Source organism: Vipera ursinii (assembly GCF_947247035.1).
Source record: "Vipera ursinii genome assembly, chromosome: 1".
In the NCBI taxonomy this organism is placed as follows: domain Eukaryota; kingdom Metazoa; phylum Chordata; class Lepidosauria; order Squamata; family Viperidae; genus Vipera; species Vipera ursinii.
Genome location: NC_139512.1, coordinates 39,766,468 through 39,791,578, shown reverse-complemented (window position 1 = coordinate 39,791,578; position 25,111 = coordinate 39,766,468). Strand labels below are relative to the sequence as shown.

The following is a 25,111-nucleotide window of genomic DNA, read 5'->3' as shown; positions in this document are numbered from 1 at the left end:
TCCTCACCCACAGGAAGCCTATGAGGTTTTGCAGATCTTTGCAAGAGCACAAATTTATCAAAATGGTCAACTATTTCACCAAGGTGGGCAGGCATCAACACCCATTAAAAAGGGGTGTGGCTTTGATCATGTGACTGCTACCTTTCTTTTTTGGAACTGCCTCTCTGGTTGCCCCTAGCAACCATATACAGATCTAGAAATTTCTACCACCAAACATATTTTGCTCCCAACTCCACTTTTGTTTTCTTATCACATGGAATATGATGACTTGCAGATCCATTTTATTATTTATGTATGTATGTATGTATGTATGTATGTATTTATTTATTTATTTATTTATTTATTTATTTATTTAATTGGATTTCTATACCGCCCTTTCCCGAAGGATTCAGGGCAGTTTACAGGGAATTAAAACAAGAAATACAAAAATTAAAAACAATTTAAAAGATTATAATAGTCCCTGAGAGAATAAAACCCCCAATTAAAATTAAAATTAAAGTTAAAATTCTCAGCCTGGGCCAGAGAGCTCGAAGAGCCAGGTCTTCAGGTCCCGGTGGAATGAACAGAGGTCGGGGGCAGTCCTCAACTCTACGGGCAGCTGGTTCCAGAGGGCAGGCGCACCCACTGAGAAGGCCCTCTCCCTGGGCGTTACCCGCCGGCAATCTTTTACTGGCAGCACCCTGAGAAGACCCTCCCTGTGGGACTGCACTGGACGAAGGGAACACCCCTCTCCTATTGCTTCTTAATTCCAAACCACCCCATATCCTAATCTACATGCATGAAGACATCTGCAGATGACTTCTAAATCTCCACGGAGAAGTTAGTGTTACCTTTCATTGCTGCAGCTGGTGAGAGTTACTAGTTTGAATTGCTAACGAATTGTTATAAGACAATTATGCTTTCCTAAATAAAATAAAATTAAAAAAACATATATGTATATTTTAATCTCCCTGGAGGCTTACAAAAGATTAAAAGAAACTTCCATGAAATATAAAGAGAGAAGACAAAACATTCTGTCACTGAACCCTTGTGGAAGGGTACGATGCTGAATGAAAGAGGTTCTGATACAAGCAGATGGATATCCTATTGCAGACATGTTAAACACAAGGCCCGGGGGCCAGATGCGGCCCGCGAAGTGGTTTCATGTGGCCCGCAAAGCCATCCTGGAAACAGTGAGGGAACGGCCCCCACTGCCTTGGCCCTGGCCCAGAGACCCTCCTTCTTCCAGAGACCCTCAGATCTGTCCCACTCCTGCCCAGGCCCCCATAGGCACCCTTGATGCGAACGATGTAGAGCTGGCCATGCCCACCCAGTCGGCCACGCCCACCCTGGCCATACCCACCCGGCCCCTTGAGGGCAACCGCAATGCTGATGCGGCCCTCAATGAAATTGAGTTTGACACCCCTGTCCTATTGCTTCTTAATTCCAAACCACCCCATATTCTTTGCCTTGTTATTTAATTGTATGCCCTGTTCAATACTGCAAGATCTTATATGACCTGCTCCTTTATCTACAGTAACATCCTTAAGGTTCAACAGTAAGGAACTGTTTTAAAGTTTGAGTTGCGTGAAGTCCTACCAAGCTCCCACCCCCAGATGATCAAAGCATAAACAGCTTGCTTTAGTTCCCTTCCAAGACAACGAGAAGATAAGAGAACTCAAACCTAAAGAACCACCCATTTCCAGAAAGAAAATTTCCATACATCTATACATAGCATTTTGGGAATATGAGAGGACTGCCCTTACTTCACCCTAGTTTGAAAAGAATTTAATCAATCAATCCATCAATCAATCGGAATAGGGCTGGAAGGGACCTTGGAGGTCTTCCAGTCCAAACCCCTGCTCAAGCAGGAGACCTTATATCCCTTAATTCCAATTCAACTGTATTTCATTAAAGCTGCATCATTTCCTTGAGGGGAAAGACAGGATTAAATTTGCATGTACTGTAGAAAACACCACCTTTTCCATGGAAAGCAATTAAAATCTAAACATGAAGTTTTGCAGAATGTGGGCGAAGCAAGGTGATCAAAGTCCACATTTGCTATAGGCATAAACATCAGTATGGTATTGCAAAATTCACTAATGAAAAAAACAAAAACACTTTCCCATTACATAAAATAAGCCAGAAGTGCCCATCTAGGCTACTTATTAGACAATAGCTCATTTCTCCCCCAAGTCACTACCTTCCTTTTTATGCAGGCTGATGGCATCCTTGGAAAATGCAGTTTAATTTTTTGGTCTCAATATAGGTTTCAACGAATACTGAAGAGGTCAGGTTTATGCTTAAAGCTGATTTCTCAAAGCACAGCCTGTCATTTGGATGAAACTTAATGTCTCAATAGCATTATACCTACAAAGATTTTATTGAAAAGTATCTAATCTAAATTAAATGAAATTATGTAAGGCTGACCTGTCAGATTTCTCCAGTCTGTAGCCTTCCAGAAGTCTTAATACTGCAATTCTTGTCAGTTCCATTCAATATAAGATGATGGTAAATCTATTTCAATAAGTCCGGAAGGTATTGGATAGTCAAAGACCTACTCAGAAAGAAGAATTGTCTTGTCCAGTGCTGAAGAGTAGAGTTGAATTCTTGTCCCAAAATCTATTTGGAATATTTCCCAGTGCCTACTTTTGGGCAAGTAGTAAAGAATATCTTTACTGTGTTGAAAATCTCCCATATTTCTTTGCACTTTTTGTATTACTAACAAAAAAATATGTCTATTTTATTTAAGGATTTAGAACATATGTATTTTGATCTATACTTTGTGTGTAAAGTAAATTTATATTTTAAAAAATGGTGGGCCAGTGGAGTCCTTGAAGCTTTCTGAGTTTGGTTGTTTTCTTGCAGACATTTCATTACCTGGCTAGGTAACATCTTTAGTGCTAGAAGACAATGGGGTTTGCTATCTGTTTATATACAATAGCTTGCCCTGTCAGTTTTGGTGTGTGTGTGTGTGTGTGTGTGTGTGTGTTTTCTCTGGGGGGGGTGTTCCCTGATTAGGCTGTTGTTTAACAGCCTAATAACAGGCCATTTTGTATTCCTTAATTTCTGCAGTTTTTGTTGGAATTTGGTCTCCTAATACATCCTGTTCTCCAAGTGCTAAACATTGCTTTTTTGGGTCTCTAATATCTAACTTTTTATCTTTTCATACTTTCTACAACCTTAATAGTCCTGCAGAGATTAGGATTCTAAAGAATCTCAAAGATCTCATGACTTTTTGACATGTTGATTCATCATCATTAAAAATATATTGCTCTTTTTTATATTAACCCCAGCACAGGTTGCTGAAATATGATACACTCATCCTGCTTGGGTGGAGCCACCCACAAAAAATATTTACAATCACTCATAAGTAACTCAATGTACTTCAAATCTGTGTACTACCTAGGCACAAGTAGACAAAGATCAATTCATCATTCAGTTTGTAGGCCACCCATCTCAAATACATAATTGTGATCAGCAAACTTTAGGGAGATTGCTACCACTGATGCTCTTAGACAAGCAACTGTTCAGAACCCTCTTTGTGGGAGATGGATGGTTTATAAATACAAATACAGATAAAATACATAAAATTAATATTCTTAATTGCTGTTCCTATCACCAGTACTAACCTGAAGACTATCTCCTGCATTAGAGACTTGTTCACTAATTAGCATTAAGATCTCCAAATTGTTAGTGTTGCACTGATAAAATTGTGCACCATCAGGTCTTTAGCTAGCCATATTTCATGCTTTGTGGTTCCAATTTTGGGATTTAGTGGTGCTCCTTCTATTTTCAGCTCATGCCTTTGCAAGAACACTTAAGAGATATGAAAAAGGGCAAGCCGTAAGAGATCTCAGAAAGTTATGTGTAGAATTGTATCTCCGTGCATGAATATCAATGGTTCATTGACCAATGAAAAGAAGCCTAGGTTTATTTATTCATTATTTATAATTCATTTTTCACTTTTAGAAATCCAAGGTGGCATACATAACACTTCCTCCTATGTTTCTCCACATCAACTATCTTGCCAGGTCAGAACAGGGAGGGGCTATTTTATTTCGTTTTGAGAATTTGTTTCCTATGAACAGTTTGTCTTGATGAGTAAGTTAAAGAAATTTCTAATGACAATGAAAAGAAAAGGAAGTTTCTTGTTGAAATTTGGTTCAGGGAGGAGTGAAATAGTTCTTTGAGCACCAATTAGATTAGATTAGCTCTTCAAGCAAGGATTGAAGAGTGCCTGGCTGAGGAATTCTGGGAGTTGAAGTCCACAAGTCATAAAAGGGCCAAGTTTGAAGAGCCCTGTTCTAAACCAACCCTTGAATAAAACTAATTAAAAAAAAGATTCTAAACCAGCCCTTAGAGTTTTCTGCCACTCTCCTTCATGCTTCTGTCACTTCTAAGTTAATCAGCAGCAAGAGGACAAAGGATCAGTAATATGCATGCACTTTGTCTCTTCTCTCACAGAGAGCTGGTGTCAATTCAAGAAGACGAACAAGCAAATAGGTATAACAAATATTGGGAGGAGATGGGTGGCAATAGAGGAGGATGCAATATTCAGATGACAGAACCTATAGGGAGCTTCTGATAGGACCGGAGCCACATGGCCTGAGAAACATATAGTGAAAGCACCTTTGAAAATTACAACAAAAAGTAATTGATATGTTTTTACTTGACTCTTTTCCTAAGAAAAGCTAAACATTTTCTAAATGTGCAAGTAAATTTTGCAAAGAGTTATTATCAGGGACTTTCCCAGTACTTTTGAGATAGTTCTTGGTTAGCAGCAAATATCATTGGCTATCTGAGCACAAAATCATAGTGTCATAAAACTGGAAAGAAACTTTTAAATGATCCAGTCCAACCTCCTGCCTGCTCAGTGAAGGAATCCAAATGAAAGCCTGGCTCAGGAATTCTGGGAGTTGAAGTCCATGAGTCATAAAAGAGCCAAGGTTGCCTACCCCTGGCTTATACACATCCAACGAATGAGATACCACACCACTTTTGATAACTTGTTCTACTTTTCAACTGCTCTGTTAGGAACTTCCTCCCTCCAACTTTTGGCTGGAATCTGTACCAGAGAACCCAATCTGTGAATCTTTTCTTGAACTTCACAGACTGCATTTTGACCCCATTCTTATCTCCTTTCTGTAGAAATGCTGGAAGTTGTCTGATATTAAATTTTGCCATTCCTTCTTTTTGCCAGTAAAAGGCTGTACAGCACCTCTTTATTATTCATTAAAATGCTCAGCCTTTTTTAAATTTCCAGGAGACCTTGAAAAAAAAAGCTGCAGCTGCTTTAAGAAAATGACTTATTAAGCTGACTCTTAAAGTAATGGCAACATTATTTTAGCCTTGCACAGAAAAAGTGAGGCTGTTTTAATGGGGAGCAAATGGGGGGGTTGTTTGTACAAGATCTCAAATACTTCCTCTGAACCATTTTTGAAGGTTGCAATTTTCCTTCATAACATTCAGCAACATATGGCCCTGGAATCCAGCCCACTATTTAGTTTCCAATCAAACAAAAGTTGGGTGGGGCTATAACAAGGAAGTGGGTAAAGCCAAAATTAAATCTTATTTGAATTAAATTATTTAACTATGTATAATATGATGCTTTGTTTGGTATTTATTAATTGTTCCATTTTGTAGCACTTGCAGATCACCCTGTAGCCTATTTGAAGGAATTCTTGGCTACAACCAAAGATTTTCAGGAGAAAATGTAGCCAAGATCCCTCGGTTTATACATATCTTCTTTCTTTAATTACATGAATAAATTCAGGTTACCAAGAAGTTCATGAAAAACGAAGGGCATCTGTTCTCATAATTAATGGCTATAAAAAGGCTGCTTGTTTTCACACGGCATAAAAGCAAGGAAAGAACAAAGGAGGTTTGGCATACATGGTTTGGAGTTTGCCAATGACAGTTTGTTCCACCCACTCTTATTCCTTTAGGCAATCAAATACAATTTTGTTCTCAGCTTTTCTCACAGAAGCTCTTCCCTTTCTGAAAATAACAAATGTTTACCCCTTGCATACAGAGAATACCAACAACAGTCAGTTAAATCACGTGGGCAGGATTCCCTGCAAAACTCTGCCAACAACACATGTCTACAATGTGAAAAGCATTTTGTGCCCAGCTTTAATTATACCCAAGAGAGAAACTCTTTTGCAAGCTAACTCTTTTGAACCAAAATAAAGACCAGTCGAGTCCTGATGGATTAATAATCAATGCATTACATGTGAAGACAAAGCCAAAAAGTTATACTAATGTGTTAGATGCATGCTATCCCCTTAGAGATATTTATTAATCACTGAATAAAAGACAAGCCAACAAAGTATGTTTCAGTAAACTTCTAGTTCTATTGTAAATTCCAGTGAAATGTAATACTGCATTTCAAAGTACCAAAAATGTTGCAATAATATTTACAAGAGAGCCGGGTCAACAGGGGATAGAGAGGGAGGCAAAACCAATGTAAAACAGCAAAGAACTAAATTTAAGAAGTTTAAGGTTCTTAAAATTGGGTGTTAAAATTTTTTATCCTGTGCAGAGTAATATTAGGCTATAACAGGGGTGTCAAACTCGCAACATCATGTAACATGTCGCGACGTATCGTAACTTTTTTTCCATTGCCGGCAATGGGGGTGGGGCAGTTTCAGCATGATGCATCTGGCCTGCAGGCCGATAGTTTGACCCATAAGATTGGGCTACAATCTTATGCACTGTCAGCTGGAAATAAGTGCCACTGAGTACAATGAGAGTTGCTGTTTAAAAAATTATGCACAATAGAGTTAATATTTCTAATAAATCTCTCATCTTGAAACAGTTTATCACCTTGATTACTAGAACATAGAACAGGTTTAACTTCTTAAGCTACAACTCAGGTGAAAAAACAGTGCCAGACCAGTGTTTCTGATTTCTGATGACCTGCAGAAACTTATTGTTGCTTTTTCAGTGTTTTTCTTTTGGCTGGAGGGATTAATACATCATATTACTTTTTTTTTCTTTCCTTCCATTCTCAGATACTGTGAACAAATCTTTGCAGTTTTCTTGGCAAGATTTCAGAAGTGGTTTGCCATTGCATCCTACCTAGGGCTGAGAAAAAGTGACTTGCCCCAGATCACCAAGTTGGCTTCGTTCCTGAACAGCAACAGCAATAGCATTTAGACATACAGTATATACCACTCCATAGTGCTTTTACAGCATTCTGTGAGTGGTTTAGAATGTCAGCATATTACCCCCAACAATCTTGGTCCTCATTTTACCAACCTCAGAAGGATGAAGGATGAGTCGATCTCTAGTCCCATCAGGACTGAACTTCAGGCTGTGGGCAGAGTTTCCCTGCAATGTTGTATTTAACCACTGTGCCACCAAGGCTCCTAAAGCAGGAATAAAGTTCATGATATCATGGTTTCTAGCCTGATGCCTTAACTACGCCAAGCTGGCTATCATATTGCTATTAATTACATATATGCCCCAGTAGGACAACACCCAGTTTTGCTTGGTGTCAATGCTGTAAACATTGAATGTTCACGCTCTGACAACTGATGAAAATTGCAGCCATTTTCTCTTTGCTTTTAACATGCTTTTTCTAGTATTTAGAAATTAGGTGCAGAAGTGTGGGTGGGGTGCTTGAGCTTAGCTAGCCATAACAATAATGCTGCTTTGTGGGAACCCAAGGAGGAACTGATATCGTTTTGGCAGGCTGAGGAGCTGGGGAGAAAGCCCATGTTTTAGGCTAATTGGAGAATGTGATTTATGACAGCTTATTGGGAGTGGGAATTCCACTTTGTTACTTTGTATCGGGGGAAGGGAATTTAGTTTTTGGGTTCAACTATGTAGTGCCAATACTTTGTTTCCTGAATAAAATGTTCTTTAAGGAAGAATTTTTGCCTTGAAGTTCTTTTGATGGGTTCCATCTATTGGAACCATGACCCTTGTCTGATCTCAGAAGTAGGGCTGTCCAAGGTTACTACTTAGATGCAGGAGCACCTGCAAATTCTGGAGCTTGGCCATTAGAAAGCTGGTCCAGAATGCCTCAGGTCAGGAAATGATGGGTACCCTTTGAGGCACCCATGTAACACTTTTACTTGGAGAACTGCACCGGATGCCAGTTGCTTTTGGATGGAATTCAAGGTGTTGGTTGTCACCTTTAAAGCCCTTCATGGTTCAGAACAATTCAGTTATGAAATTACCTTTTTGATGTAATATCTGCCTGTCTGATAAAATGTAACAGAGCATGCTAATTAGATGTCTCCTCAGTTAGAGACTTCTTGCCTTTGGGGACCACATAAGAACACCTTTCCCCTTTTTTGCCCTTCTGGCAGAGAAATAGGATTGGCGCTTTCCCTTCTGGTTTTTAGGAAGCTGGTGAAAAACTGGTTCTTCCATCAAGCCAGGAAGACTGGCTTATTACGGTTGTCTTGGAACTGGTTTGGAGAATGGGTTGCTTTTTATTATTATGAATGTTTTAGTTGCTTCTCGGAGTCAGCAGATTATAGTGGTCTATAGGCTTTGCAAATAAGTGTATAAATACATAAAATTCATATCTACACCACGGTATTTTGCAGCTATAAAAATGTAAATCTGGCTTCCAGTTTCGGAATTTCAGTGCTCCCAGACGTGCGAGGGATTCGCTCCTTGTGTCGCCTGGATTTCTTCATCGGGGGGCCCCCTGTAAAGGGGTTGAAAGTTGCCCTGGAGGGATGATGAATGGGGGAGAGGTCTCTCCAGTCAGCGGTAGAAGGGTGACAGCCCTCCTTCGGCTTGGAGCTACTCTCCGAACCGAAGAAGAAAGCATCGGCCACTCCCATGGCCCATCATTTCCTGCCAAAGCCAAAAGCACAACAAAGCACTTGAAAACTGGGTGAGAATTGCCTTCTTTTTTTGCTAATTGTCTACTTTCCCTGTCAAAAGCTTCTTGAATTTGCTTCCTCCCCCGTGAGGAGAGAGGGAAGGGATTTTTTCCCCCACCCTCCTTAAGAACGGCCTTTGTCTACATTGGTAGAGAAAATAAACAGCCTTCTACTAAATTATACTGATTTATTGGACTTACTGTCTTTCTACTTTTGGCCCAAAGTTCCTATATTTACAGAAATGGACTATTCTACCTATAAGTCTAAAAAAGGGGACAAAAAAGAGAAATAAATAAATAGATACTGTCTTTTGAAGTACTCTGAGGATATTTAGTGAATACTATAGGCAAACAAGCTTGCTCATATTTTGGACTGACCTTGGCATTAAGATAAAAACAGCTAGAAATGAATTTGGCTTAGACTTGTGGAGGTAGACTCCTACTGATTTTTGTTTGGAAAATAGCCTCCATCAAGGACTATTTATAATTATTACAAAATGGAGAAGGATAAGCCATAAAGCTTGCTTGACTATAACCTCATACTTGAAACAATCTACAGAGTCACTGAGATGTCTATCTCCAGATTTAAGTCACAAACTGAAACCCAGACTGCAAGTAAAGAATTTACATTTCAGAATATAATAAAATTGGAAGATATTACTATTGAGACAGAGGAATATAAGCAACAACTATCCAAAGAACCAACAACTTTAAAAGTACAAGGAACTACCACTATGGCAAATAACCTTAACGACCAACAACATACTATGGGAAAATTTAATGTGCAAGATAGTGATGTTAACATAGAGGACGTGGAAGATCAACAAAGACAGTTTCCTGAAAGCCTGGATAGCCAAGCGTTAATTACAAAATTGGATAAGACTATTTAAAGCAGATGAACCCAGACGGAAGAGGAATCCAGACTGAACTGAAGACAAACTTTTTAGAGCAAATACAGAGACTAGAACTAACAGGTCAACAACATAATGATTACAAATGGTTTGGTTTTTGTGGACCACTGATGGCTAGATGGCCTCCTTCGATTCAAATAAAATGTTTTGGCGTGAAGGGAGAGATATCTGGCAATTCAAAGGCCTTGGTCTGGAAACCTGATTGGCAAAAAAAGAAAGCCAGAGTTAGATTTAAAAAGTGAGTTCTTAGAGAACCATTAAAGGTTATCCTTTTAGTAATCTGTGATCTATCAGGATCTAAAATAGAAAATGTTTATGAAATAGAACTAGAATGTATTTATGTATCTATTAGGCTTATTTTAGACATTATAATTTGTGCACTGACATAATGGAAATTTGGTTTATAGATCCCACATTTGATGTTAAATGACGTTTGATAATTCTATTCAATAATTAAGAATTAGCTAAAATTTAAAACATTATCTGGTTGTGTATAAATAGTTCTAGATTGATAAACATAGGCTGTGGTCCTGTCAGTAACGTGTGATATATTAGGATGTGAAACAGACAATGTTTATTAGGTAGAACATAGCTACTCAGCCACTGTGTATATGTTAGATGCTATAGTTTTTGCTGTAATGAAAAAAGGGAAATTTGGGTTGTGAATATTATTTGGGATGTTAAAGGCTAAATTTGAATAATATAATTAAAATTAAAATTAGGTAAACTTTAATAACAGGACATAGATATATCTCAATGAAATTGAATTGACAAATTTTTCAACTGACCATGCTATCTCTAGAAATTTATTAGTTTAAACTGGTTGTATGAAATGTTAAGGGAAATTGAGAAGGATGTTTTGATAATGTAACCTGAATTATGTACTGAAACTTCTGTTACTGAATCTCTGATTACCCAATCATGATGCTTTCTAAATATGTAGATTTTAACTGGAAAAAAAACAATAAAACTTGTTTTTTAAAAAATGTAAATCTTATGACAACTGAAAACCAACCTGGATGGTGAGTTGACACATACTATGTTCCACTGAAGGTTAGTCTTAAAAAGAGCAGAAGCCCTCATCCTATTTGTTTATTTATACATTACCTATCTTTTGTTTATGGTACATAAGACAGTGTGTATGGGATTACATTGAAAAATCAATTGGTCCCAAAGTCAGCAAATCTTCATAATCAAGGGGGTCTTGAACTTGGGTTTTCTGAGCTTACTACTCTACTATACCACATATTAGTAATATAATAAACCATGCAGGAAGCAACAGCCCAATACAAATGTGTGCCCAACAAATCTTTTGCTAATTTTAATTGATTTTTAATTTACCAATCAGTTGCACTTACACTGCCATAAATGTGCAGGGATATACGACCCTCCAATAGAAAAGAATATATGTAACTCAGGGTTGAACTGTGGGAATCTTGGTGCTCTCTGAACTTTGTTGTTTGCTGTCAGATATTTCATACCTAACTAGATAACATCATATTGACTGAAATTAAATGTCTGCAAACAAACAACCAAACTCAGAAAGCACAGAAGTCTCCATTTATGACTCTCTCCCAGAGTTAGAGACAGTAAAAGGTAAAGGTAAAGGTTCCCCCGCACATGCGTGCTAGTCGTTTCCAACTCTAGGGGCCAGTGCTCATCTCCGTTTCAAAGCCAAAGAGCCAGCGCTTGTCCCAGGACGTCTCCATGGTCATGTGGCTGGCATGACTAGATGCCAAAGGCGCATGGAACGCTGTTAACTTCCCACCGTAGTGGTCCCTATTTTTCTACTTGCATTTTTACGTGCTTTCGAACTGCTAGGTTGGCAGAAGCTGGGACGAGTAACAGGCGCTCACTCTGTTACGCGGCACTCGGGATTCGACCTGCCAAACTGCCGACCTTTTGATTGACAAGCTCAGCGTCCTAACCCACTGAGCCACCGCGTCCCTTTTTAGAGACAGTAGCCTTGGATAATGTCAAGCAGCTTTCCCCAACTGGTGCACTGCAAATGTGTTCAATTATGCTCACATTTATTACCATCAGTGGTCCCAAAAGTGAAGAAATTTTGGGAGATATAAATACACTTAAAGGATGTCAGGTTTATAACTTACAGCATCTGATCTTGTGTGTTTTTTTTTTTACAGAACATGCCAAGGACTGATGACAGTCTCAAAACATTCCACCTTATTGTAAAAAGTGAACTGGGAGGAAAAATGTTGCCAAACATTTTTTGGGGGAACATTGAGAGCTCTTTGCTCTAGCAAGAGGGATTCTTCCAAAGTTCTCTTCTGATGTGAATTAAAACTGAATTACATTACACCAGGAAAAATAAAATAGATAAAAGCTTTGTGCTTTTTTTTTTTAAAAAAAGTAAGCAAAGTTATAATAAGATTACATCTGAATCCAAGGATGCTCCTGAAATGCCCTGGCCTAAATGAGAAAAAAAAAACACTTTATAGGCTGAGGTAAAAACTTTCTCAGAGGATTGACCAAAAATGTCTTTTTCCCAAAATGCCAGCCCAACTCTTAGATATGCATTCAGTAAAAGATACAGTATCAGCTAGGCCTCTATCAATCAAGTCAACAAAGTTACAATATACTGTAAATAGCACAAGTACGCAGTTGCACAACCCACCCAAACTTCTGTTTTACACTAGCACTCCTCCTATCCTTCAGACGGTGTTTTCCCTTATTATAGGCGCTTAGTAAAGCCAAGTTCTTCTTTTCTTATTTTAGGCACACCCATTTTGTGAAGCCAACACGGGCGCGCAGCTACACATCTGGTTCTTCAAACCTCTCTCCAGCTTCCTCCACGTGCCTGTTCACCACGCACCGCCTGACAAGTCTGCAGTCTAACTGCGCAGTCACACGACAACACAGCGATTGTCAAACAGGCATATCGATGATTTTTTTAAATCCCATTTATATTCCGCCCTTCTCCGAAGACTCAGGGCAGCTTACAATCTAAAGCATAATGTGCTTAGCAATAGCCTTCATTCTATGTATATATCTGCTTATTAAGGCTTTGGGGGGGGGCAAGCGGCATTTTTACAAAATCAGCTTATTGCCCCCAACAATCTGGGTCCTCATTTTACCTACCTCGGAAGGATGGAAGGCTGAGTCAACCTTGAATAATTTTAATTCTTCTAGTACAACCCTCATCTTGGAAGGGGTGTGTGTGTGTGTGTGTGTGTGTGTGTGTGTGTCGTGAATAGCCCCCGCGGCCAGCTCTTCCTCTACCAAAGAACCGAGCCAGTTCAAACACCCTGGTATTTATTTCAGGGAAAACAAACAGCCCACCGACATCAGGGCACGCGAGGCGTTTTGAGGACGTAGTAGTTATGTCAGCAAATAGAGAGAGAAAGGAAAGCGGCAAAATCCAGACAACTACATTACACAACGGTAGCGGTATGTATCCATAAAGTAACTTCTACATAAAATAACTTTTCCAGATTACCCAGCAGGAATACGAGGTATTGCTGGAACCGGACAGTTTGAAAAGTTAAAAGGCTGGGAAGGAGGCAGTTGGCCCGGGCACCTACTCCGGAGTCCCTTGCCTTCCCCTGACATTTTAGCCCCAAGACCCCCACTCGCGCTTCCCCGGGCGACATTCCTCTGCCCGCTGGTGACGGACCCTGCGAAGGGAAGCAAACTTTGCTCCTCTCTCTCCGCCAGTGAAAGCAGCCCATCACTCACCGGAGCTGGGGGGGGGAGGAGAGAGAGAGATTAGCACAGGGGTCTTCAAACTTGGCCCTTTTATGACTTGTGGACTTCAACTCCCAGAATTCCTCAGCCAGCAAAGCTGGCTGAGGAATTCTGGGAGTTGAAGTCCACAAGTCATAAAAGGGCCAAGTTTGAAGACCCCTGGATTTAGCAGATTGGCAGCTGCAAGTGACATCCAAAGCGAAAGTGACCTACAAGCCGGCGAGTCGGGACTGAGGCACCCGCTCCCACCTCATCCTCAACCCCCCAAGCCCAAGCCCAAGCCCAAGCCCAAGCCCAAGCCCAAGCCCAAGCCCAAGCCCAAGCCCAAGCCCATGCCCTCCGGGAGCTGGAGCTCCGCTCACCTCCCCGAGGATGGCCTCCAAAGAGCCCGTCTGCTGCCGCGATCGCCCGCCCTTTGCAGCTGGAGGGCTCCAGGACCCGGAGCTGCTGCGGCGCGTTTGAATCAATGGCGCTGGCAGCGACTCCTCCCTCTCGGCCTTCCCCGTCTCTCGCCCTCTTCCTGCTGCTGCTGCTGCTGCTGCTGGCGAAGGGCCGCTTGGCTCATCTTTTCGCCGCAGAGCGCTGCGCAGGAACGATTCCCGGGGAGGGGGGAAGGGCGGGCCGGCACCCGAGAAGGGAGAGAGGATGGGTGGCAGTCGCCGCTTTGCGCGGCCCCTGGCTGAGATCCGCTACTTGCGGTTTGCGGAGGCGGGCGGGCTTCCTCCACTCTCTCGTTGACACCCGCCGCAAACCCCCCCCCCCCGCCGCCGCCGCGCCTGGGCAGGCGAGAAACAGCGCTGGCAGGCGGGGCGCTTATGTAACCGAGTCGGGGCCCGTTTAGCGACCGAACTCCGCTTACGCAACGGCCAAGCTTTTGGAGGCCGCGGCGGGCGCAGCCGCGCTAAATCCGTCCCGGCCTCTTTTCCCCCAATTCAGATTTTGTTTACCGTCATCCGAGCGGGTCTCGGACGCCTTCCGGCATTTCCTCGCGGCCGCGGGCTCTCCGTCTCCGCCGAGGCAGCGACGCCGTTTCCGACTCTCGCTCCGCTCCGTTGCTCTGGGCCAGATCGAGTTTGCCGGAGCAAAGGAAGCCCGGAGAGGAGGAGGTGCGGACTTGTCGGGCTTTTGGGTCGCCTCAGCGCCTTTTCCCACTGGGCCTGACAACGCCGGCTGAAGGCTTTGTTAAGGGAGGGCTCCCCGCGCCCTTGGAAACCTCTTGCTGCCAGCGGGCCGAAGGTGCCCAGGCACGCGATGACCACATAAAGAACTCTGTGTGATGAAAAGGGACACGGCCACTCGGAATGGTGGCAGAAAGCGTGGCGCTCAAGATCCAGTCTAACTCTCCAAAAGCTTGTGGGGGGGGGGCGGGGATCGGTTTGGTGTGGCTGCTGTTGCTCTAAGAGAGAAACTCTTTGCAAGAAACGTGAGAAAGACTCAAACTTTGCCATATTTGCAGGAATTCAGTTAAAAGCTAATTCGTATCTTGGAAGTAGTAACTAAGGCATCAAGATAGAAACCAGGGACTAGTCCGATGAAAGCCAAAGGGGTGACCTTGGGCACATCCCCCTCTCTCCGCAGAGAGGCCAGGGTTCCCCCAAATCTTGCCAAGAAAACTGCATGGAATTGTCCAGTCACCAGGAGTCAATGCTGACTGGAAGGCACCCCTCCCAAAAGGATACTATGAAATATTTATGGATTTCGTATTCAAATAATAAAAGCACTAAGGAATAGTGACAGAACCTTTGACTTTCTAAGAAGTTTTTATATGTCAATAACTTTTTATAAGTCAACATTTTTATAGCTTTGCATAAGAAGAATATTTGCAAACCATTAGTACAGTTTTATCAAAAGAAATTAAACTTCATAAAACTATGGCAAAAGTAGCACTATGTGACTTATATCTAATAGTGTTATTAAAATTCCAGATTTATTTATATTCATAGAAAGAATAGTAGAAGCTTGGAACCAACTTCCAGCAGAGGTAGTTGGTCAATCATCAGTAACTGATTTTAAACATGGTTGGGATAAACATATGTCCATCATCTGACAATAAATTAAAGTTAAATAAAAATAAAACATAAAAATAATAATTAAAAATAATATATAAGCTAAAAAGAAAACAAAAAGAGAAACCAACTCAAAGGACAGACTCAATGGATCACTAGGTCTTTTTGCCATAAATTTTCTATGTTTCTATATAGTATCAACTGAAAGATGTAATATTCTCAGAGATCCATATCATTTTAAGTGATATCTCTGTCATGTAGACATTGTCATCTGCTGAAGGAAAATAGATTCTCTGTTCTCTGCTTTTAGCAAAAATGCTTCTTTGGCATTGGTTGAAGGTTAAGCATATGGCCCCAGCTACTCAATGCTTTACAATATTGATATCATTAACAGCACAGAAACGAATTTCTTATTAACATTGAGCTATGGATTTTACAATGAGATATCATCACAATTTATGAACATGAATTCATGTGCCCTATGTATTGTTTCTTTTTTCCAAGTGTTATTTTGTTTTCTTGTTTTATAATTTTGTGTGTAGTTTCTTTTTGTTATTGTGCCAAGTAATGAAATATTTTTTTTTTAAAAAAGGTTCATGTTTATTATACAGGATCAGTAGTGAGTAATAAATGGTCTCTGCAGTTCTGGATAACTTAGCTTATGTGCTAAACTATTTAAGAGTGTGTTCACAATTTTCAACAACCTTATGGAAGTACAATTCCTTCCTAAGGCAGCCCATAGCAATTACAAGGGAAGAAAATTAGGGTAAATTTATAGAATATACTGCAATTCTATTCATGTCTGCTAAAAAGTATGAAAGAATGATGGTCTGAATTTAAAAGTGTTTCAGACCCTATGGGGAGTTTTGTCTAGCTGGCACCTACTGACAACTACTTAAAACAGCTGCATTTATGCCTAGGATTGTACAACCGCTCTCTGCAGCTGCAGTGCAATTCCTGGAAAAGATGCATTTGGTTCAAGAGTTGCTGACAGTTGCAGATGCACTCATGCACCAAAGCATCTTTTTCTGAAGGTATTTTGGATTCCCATCTCTGAATCAAAATACTATCTGGCTGAAATGCACAGGTATATATACCATAAGACTGCACCTTGGTTCCCTCGTGTAGCAAACACTGTACTGTCAAATCAATGATTCAAATTAAATTTTCAATGTTTTCATGATCCATGTTTATTCTTTCTCTCCTGATGGAGTGAACAAGAAGAAAGGATATTTGCGAAGAGATTCTTTTTGTTTTTTTTTCATCTAGCTTCAGTCTGATTGAAGGTGTGATTAAGGAAGCAATGAATTTAATTCAGTGAATTTAATAAGCCCCCACTTTTCCAGAATCTTAGGAGAGGAGCAACTAAAGTTATATATTCCCAGCATTCTATACAATTAAAGTAATACAGTTAATTTTAACGTGTGTGACTGTTGATGTAAAACCCCAGTTATTATATGCATCCTAGCCCACAATAAAGTTTTCAAATAATGCTTCAGTAGGCTTCTCAACATTGGGCTACCCCATGCTTTTGTTGTATTTAAGCTCTTCGTGATCATTTTGAAAAATGAATTTGGTATTTAGGTTTTTGCCTCATCAATGGTCGAAAGAAAATGCACACTGTCTGTGATATAAACAAATTATCTCTATTGCTGTTCCCTCTGCTGTTTCTACCATTGTATGATAAAGAAGATTGGATGAAGCAATTCCAAGGAATTTGTAAAAGGAGACAGCTCAAGAAAAGAAATTGTTAAAAGGAAGTTTTGGCACTGTAAGTCCCATTTCTTTCAACGAGAGGGAGTAAAATAGCATCTAATTTACCCAATGGGAGATAAACATGAGATGCAGATTCTAGGGCAGGGGTCCCCAACCTTGGCAACTTTAAGACCTGTGGACTCCCAGAATTCCCCAGGCAGCATAGCTGGGAGTTGAAGTCCACAAATCTTAAAGTTGCCAAGGTTGGGGGCCCCTGCTCTAGGGCTGTGTTTCCCAAACTTGGCAACTTTAAGATATATGGACTTCAACTCCCAGAATTCCTCAGCCACTTCAGTTCTGGGAGTTGAAGTCCATGCATTTTAAAATTGCCAAAATTGAGAAACACTGTCCAAGGGAAATGTGTCACAAGCATTAAAGGACACATACCGTCAGGCGTTCCATAGGATTCCCCTCTGTCTACTATCAGCCAATTTTAATCCCATGTAGCAGCTGCCTGTCCCTTAAATAGTTTGATAGTTACACATAAATAAAGTACTCCATTGCTCTTCAACACATAATTCCATAACCAATATCCTTTAAAGAAGCAAACAGTGGCTATGCTAAATTCAAATTTGATCCTGCTGTGTGTTTCAAGTGTCCCAAGCTAATTTTAATATAAACATAGGGTTGCAAGGTATGCTGAGAGACAGTGAGCTAGTCATCTAAGGAAGTTCCTGAAATTCAGAGACTGGCCATTTTATAGTCTTGCCTTCAATTTATGTATGTATGTATGTATGTATGTATGTATGTATGTATGTATGTGGGACGGGGTGGTTCAGTGCGTTAGGACGCTGAGCTTATCGATCAGAAGATCAGCAGAGTAGCAGAGTGAGCACCTGTTACTCGTCCCAGCTTCTGCCAACCTAGCAGTTCGAAAGAACGTAAAAATGCAAGTAGAAAAATAGGGACCACTACGGTGGGAAGGTAACAGCATTCCGTGCGCCTTTGGCATCTAGTCATGCCGGCCACATGACCATGGAGACGTCCACGGACAAGCGCTGGCTCTTCGGCTTTGAAACGGAGATGAGCACCGGCCCCTAGAGTCAGAAACGACTAGCACGGATGTGTGGGGGAACCTTTACCTTTACCTTTATGTATGTATGTATGTATGTTTATACATGCAATTTGTATGGGGCATGATGCTCAGTGGCTTAAGACTGAGCTTGTCAGCTAGAAAGGTTTGAGACCTGAGCACTGTGCAGTGGGGTGAGCTTGCCTCAGCTCCTACCCACCTAGAATTCAAAAGTATGCAAGTGCAAGTAGATAAATAGGTACCACGTTAGCAGGAAGGTAACAGCATTTTGTATGCCTCAGGCTATAATCACACTGGCCACATGACCACGGAAGTGTCTTCGACAATGTCGGCCTCCTTGACTAAGAAATGGAGATGAGCAACCTCCCCTAGAGTCAGACACTACTGGAAAGGATAAACCTTTGCCTTACATACAATTTGTACATTGCATTACCCCAATGATTCTGGACAGCTTACAATTACACACACACACAAACACACACACACACACACACACACACACGTGTGTGTGTAATTTTTTTTTGGATTGCTAACAAAGAATTAAAGGGAGACTGATATGCATTTCAAACTTATTTGTTCTCATCAGTCAGCCATACCCTTCTGAGATTCGAACCTGGGCTGATTGCCTAATGTGCAATCTTTTATGTGATTGTGCATTTCCCAGCCACAAAATTGTATCTGTCCCATTCAATGATGTCGTTTCAACTTGCATTTTTTTCACTGTTTATTTCTTTCTTCCCTTGTTCTGATCTGTGTGCTAACCCTCATATACCTCATATCCTCACTTCTGCTCCAATCCTCAAGTACTCTAGGCAGCAGAAACGTGATCTGGTAAATGCTTCCTTACGTGTCTCATATAAATGAATTCACTGAAATCAATAGAACTTTAATTAGCCTCATGAAATTAATGTATTAATTAATTGTAAGGTAATTTAAAACTTTATCCAATAAAATCAGACAGATGGTTTCTGCTTCTCTTTTTTCCAACAAGGGATGGGTAAATTAAGCTGGCACTGGAATTTAAAATAAATTTTAGGAGGAAGTGCGGAGAATACTTGGAACCACTAACTTCACTTCCTGTTTGTTAGACGGTTATCCTTCATTGCTTGTGAAGGCAACTCAGGAATTGGTATATGGAAGGGTAGGGTTGGCCTTTCGGAGAGATGGGGTGGTTCTGCCAACCTTGAAGGAGGCAATGATATATCCTGTCCTCATGGGGCTCAACCATCCTGCACAATTTCCACCCAGTTTTCAGTGTTCCCTTTATAGGCAAGTTTGATGAGAAGATGGTCAGGTTGCAATCACACCCAATTCAGTCAGATTTCAAGTATGGATATAGTATGAATAGGGCATTAATCATGGCAATTAATTACCTATGATGGGCCTGGAATAGAGATGATACTACTAGCCTGGTTTTCCTTGATTTTTCAGTAGCTTTTGATACTATTGACTATGGTATCTTTCTGGACTAGCTGTAGGAAGTGGGAGTCGGGCACAATGTTCTATGGTTCTGCTTTCTCTATAGCTGGTTCTAGTTGACATTGGTGGAAGAGAGAGGTCATGCCTGGAACTTCTGATCTGTGAGGCACATCAGGACTGGACAATCTCTCCTGTCCTGCTTATCTACATGAGACTTCAGGGGTAAGGGGGAGGTATCATATGTCAGTTTAGACTCAGGATTTACCAGACAGCTTTAGTTTATGCACCAGTTGCATCTATTCCTGGGTCAAGGGCCCTCTCTATGATCTTTTATGTCTCATTCCCCTCCATGTGGACTATTACAACACATACCGCATGGGGCTGTTCCTGAAACCATTAAGAAGTTACAGCTGGTCCAGAACACAGCAGCATGAACAGTGTTGGGTAAGCCTTGCTCTGTCTACATATAACTCCTGCTACGTGAGCTAAACTGACTGTCTTTTGGGGATAGTTTCAGGAGCATTTGTCACCTATACCACCATGTACAGCATAGGACATAGCCATTTGGAGGACTGCTCTATCCCTCTGCCTGCCTGCCCATCCTGTATACTCCAGCAAGATGAAGTTGCTTTAGATCCCATCAATTAAGGTCACATAACAGGATCCAGGCAATTGGTCCGCTTGATCACTGCACCTACCCCTGGAACAGCATCCCCTGGAGATCCCCCCTCCCCCCACACACTTGGCCTGCCTTTAAGCATTCTTATAGGCAAAAGCAAAGGCTGGGTCTTTGGTCAGGATGGCTGGGTGGGTCTCTTTAAGTTGGAAGGAGATGTTGAAGGATGGCTCTGTTTTATGTATATTGCTATTTATATTCAGTCTTATTCTTTTATTTTTATGAAGCTGTCCAGTCTTGTTTTGGAGCTGTGTGGGCTAGAAATTAGTTAATTAAATAAATAAATCTGCACATCAGATTTAATTTTAATAGGTTTCATTATTCAACCTACTGACCATTATAAGTGAAATGATACATGAGACAGAACTAAACCAATTATTTAGAGCCTCACCAGATTTCATGCCTTAGGTTTACAATTAAGGGAAGAATGAAAAACTGCAGTATATTTTGCATTCTTTGTTATATTTTTGTGGGTCTGCTGGTGGATGTGTTCTCATCTTCCACTGGCAGGCTTCTCTGGAACAATTTCATGCATTTCCTGTGATAAGACGCCCAAGAGAGTGGTAAAAATGACTGAACAATAGCTGGCAGACAAATGTAAGAGTTGTTTGGGTACAATGTAATTTTTAGGAACAGGACAGTAGTCTTTAAAACAGACACTTTTTATTATGTTTTTAATCCATCTTCAGATATAGCTTTTATAAGTTTAACAAGACTTTACACCAACAAGACATTCTGTCCCTTCTTCACTCCCTTCACTCTTCCTTCCTCTTGTTCTCTCTTACTCACACTCTCCCTTCTGCAGAATAGGTGGGAATTCAGCCTACAACTTCAAATCTAAAACTGAAAAGGATGAGGAAAATTCACTAGTAATGATAAAGGTTAAGGTAATATATTCACAGGCACTCACACACATAGAATTAATAGAAGTTGGTTAATATTTTTATTAACTATTGCAATGAAGCTAGTCCCAGAATGAGACTGGTTACCAAAATGCCTATTGTTTACTGAAGTAACTTCATTTCCATGATAATGTTAAGATGTCATAATTGCTCGTAACAGATACTTATGAAGCAACAGCTGCCAGAAGTACAGCATCCTATTTTCAGATGCTGGATTGGATGGAAATGATGAGGCTTGTCAGTATCTGAATTAGTATTTTGCGGTACAGGAACAAGCAAGAGGACCTTTTGAGAAAACTGGTAAAAATTCTTAGGCATGTTTGTTTTTGAAATATTTTTCCAAGCCTTTTATTTTTTGTGTCTTCTTTTTGCAAAGATTCTTGTTATTTTGATTATATTATTTTGTTAATAACTATGTTTATTTTAGTGAAGGAAGGAAGGAAGGAAGGAAGGAAGGAAGGAAGGAAGGAAGGAAGGAAGGAAATAAATCTTGGAAAGATCAGCCAAGATAAACTAAGATTTAAAAATTAATGTGGGATTTGCATGTAGGATGTTGAGGCATTCAAATGCTATGTACTACTATAATTAGACTTAAAGACATATTGTTAATCTGGCAAAACTCTTATTCACTGAGGAAAACAGGATCTGTGCAAATACATTGCAAGAATGAATTCTAAAATTCTAAGGTTTAGATTTTAGATGCTCAAGGCTTGACAATGGGGAAAAAATAATAATTATAAACATTATAAAAATTTTATAGAATGTTTCTTAGCATACTTTAGACCTTCAACACTGTTTTTTGTTGATTTAATTCTGATGCTGTTTTCCCATGCTTTTAGGTTTATGTTTACATTTTATGATGCTTTGTTTTGTCTGTATATTATGCAGAGGAGTCGCTATCAAGTGTTATTGGAAACTGTAAACTAAAACATAAAAGAACAAATAGCTGTACAGAAGTGTTCCCAAAGCTTCTAATTCCTAGAATTCAACAGCCAAACAATTTATTCATTCTGTTCCTCTCTCCATAAGAAAACAGGACTCGAAGAATTGCTGTCTTATGGATGTTCTAATTGTCCTGGATTGCAGCATCCCCTGGTGGCCACATCAACAACATCAAGTTATCTATTTAGCATTGTGTTCTTCTTCCCTTCCTCCATCATAAAAGAGCTGGTCCAGCCAGCCAACCTTGAAGAACTGGTCCAACCAACCAACCCTGAGATGTGCGCAGAACCTGATGTCCAAGTTTCAGTGAGGCCAAAAACATCTCAGAAACCCTATGACCTGAGGTAACAAAGAAAGCCAACTGAAGTCGTGTGGTCGAGCCTGATGGAGAAGTGGAATGCGCTCCATCAATGTCATGAAAGATACTGGGAGAAGTTACAGAAACTCTGCAAAGCATCCAAGGAGGAGCTTTCCCCCGAGCGCACTCTCCCATTGAAAGAGTTTTTCTTGAAATGGCAAGGGTTGGAAGGGACCTTGGAGGTCTTCGAGTCCAACTTCCTGCCCATGGCAGGGGATCCTATACTATTCCAGACAAGTGGCTATCCAGTCTCCTCTTCAAAACCTCCAGTGATAAAGCACTCACAACTTCTGGAGGCAGATCTTTCCCCTGATTAATTGTTCCCACTGTCAGGAAATTTCGTCTCCCAGTTTTAGGTTGGACTTCTCTTTAATGATCTTCCACGGGTTACTTCTTATCCTGCCCTCAGATGCTTTGGAGAATAAGTTGACTCCCTCTTCTCTGTGACAGCCCCCCCCAAACTGGAAGACTGCTATTAATTCATTTGTTCATATCATATATCATTACTCTGATAGCTTACATGAGGTACCTAGGCAGCAATCCTAGGTTCATTTGTTACAGTAAAATAAAGGTTGCCTAACTATCATTTTTTGAATAAAACATAATTGGCTAGATTCAGAAAAAAAGATTGTTTTCTTAGGGTCAAAGCATACATGACTGTTTTCTCATCCCTGTGCTAGGATTTATGAAAATGGTTATTTTTGTTCCTTTTCTCTTGTAATTTTGATGCTGCATAACCTATGAATTCATTTTCCAGTTTGTACAAGTTGGTTTTTTTCCTATTAAAATAATAAAATTTTAGAACTAAAGTAATTGCAGAAATCGATTATTTTCAGTCTTGCATCTTATTTACTTTTGATAACTATTTATCCTTTTTTGTAACTATCAGTTTATTTTAGTCAATAACCAGATCAATCTTGTCACTGTAATAGTGTAAAGCAGGGGTGTCAAACTCAATTTCATTGAGGGCCGCATCAGCATTGCGGTTGCCCTCAGGGGGCCAGGTGGGTGTGGCCTGGGTGGGCGTGGCCTACTGCATGGGCGTGGCTAAAGTGTGTATGGCCTACTGGGTGGGCGTAGCCAGCTCTACATCGTTTGCATCAAGGGTGCCTATGGGGGCCTGGGCAGGAGTGGGACAGATCTGAGGGTCTCTGGCAGGAGGAGGGTCTCTGGGCCAGGGCCAAGGCAGTGGGGGCCATTCCCTCACTGTTTCCAGGATGGCTTCGCGGGCCACATGAAACCACTTTGCGGGCCAGATCTGGCCCCCGGGCCTTGTGTTTGACACGTCTGGTGTAAAGCATCAGCTCTAAACGTGACTTTTCAAGAGAGCAGGAAAAGAGTTTTATTTACTGCCATCACTATCACATTTTGTTTTTGTGAACAGGGTGCCAGCAGAGTGTATCAATTTGCTGTTAAAGAAAAGCATAGCATATAATGCAAATCCACGCACGGTGCTTTATAAATAACTGTTTATGGATTAGTATTTTGAAGGAATGCATCCTATATAATTTATTTATTTATTTATTTATTTATTTATTTATTTATTTATTTATTTATTATTTGGATTTATATACCGCCCCTCTCCCGAAGGACTCGGGGCGGTGTACAGGGCAGTTAAAACACTATATACAACACATAATATACAAAAATTAAAATGAATTAAACCAAGTAGCCCTAAACAATAAAACCCGTTCTAAAATGTAAAATGTAAAATTTAAAATCTAAAATCCCAGTCCCTCAGTCCAGGCCGGCAAGTTCAAATAGCCAAGTCTTCAGGTCATGGCGGAAAGAGCAAAGGTCGGGAGCCATCAACCTAGTCCCTCTGTAATTTATGTTTTAATGTAGATTTATTATAGAACTTTATTTAAGGGAAGAGCAAATGCACTCTACTGTATCTGCCTTCAAACATATTCTGATTGTCTAGAAGAAAATAACAATGGCTGCAAAACCCTGTATGTACAAATTAGCTGATTATCACCAAGTGAAGAGGAATGCACAGAAGACATTGTACAACTGAATGCAAAAGTTTAAGGACCCCTGGTCAAACTTTATGTGTCAAGTTTGAAGTGCCTGCACATGTTTCCACCCTTACTGCTTCTTAGCTTGCCAACGCCCTAGGGGGAAGGGGAGGGGGAAAATAGAATGCAAACAACAAGAAATCCAACCATGTGAACCAAGGACGTTTCAGCAGGTGTTTACCAACCCACAGAGACACTTTCTCATAACAAACTTTTGACACTTGGTTAGCACTAATAGGGGGAGGGAGAATTGTATGTTTTAATTATAGCAGTTTGTGCAGGAAATAATCAGACCTGGTTTTGCTTTCAATTGTGCCAAAATGATGTACTCAATAAAGTTTTAAATAAAGAGATTGGATCATCTTGTCGGCAGTTGGGTTTATTAGTTGGAATCTTGACATTATATTTCAATTCATTCCAAAATAAATGGGAATTGCAACAACCTCATTGTTGCTTCTTAGAATTAGGAATGTACTGAGATGACAGACACACTAGTTCACATGTTCTCTCAAGGTTGTGGTGAAGCTTCCAAGTTTCCTGCCATGAGGACAGGCAGCCT

At 40.5% G+C, this 25,111-nt stretch overlaps 1 protein-coding gene and 1 long non-coding RNA gene across 3 annotated transcripts in view; one reads left to right on the top strand and one right to left on the bottom strand.

Annotated features, from left to right (window-relative positions):
• SYNE3 (spectrin repeat containing nuclear envelope family member 3) overlaps nucleotides 1-16,472 on the bottom strand; it is a 76,353-nt gene extending 59,881 nt beyond the window's left edge. The window contains exon 1 of one of the 2 annotated variants that reach the window (XM_083362641.1): nucleotides 14,391-16,472. The gene's annotated coding sequence lies outside the window, so the exon portion shown is untranslated. Of the gene's footprint in view, nucleotides 1-13,805; nucleotides 13,960-14,390 lie in introns of those variants that run through there. The other variant, XM_083362642.1, reaches the window with a different exon arrangement.
• A 653-nt stretch (nucleotides 16,473-17,125) lies between these two features.
• LOC310632572 lies at nucleotides 17,126-23,337 on the top strand. The gene is made up of 3 exons (XR_014490872.1): nucleotides 17,126-17,220; nucleotides 21,395-21,534; nucleotides 22,123-23,337. It is a non-coding gene; the product is annotated as an uncharacterized lncRNA (long non-coding RNA).
• The last annotated feature ends 1,774 nt before the right edge of the window (nucleotides 23,338-25,111 follow it).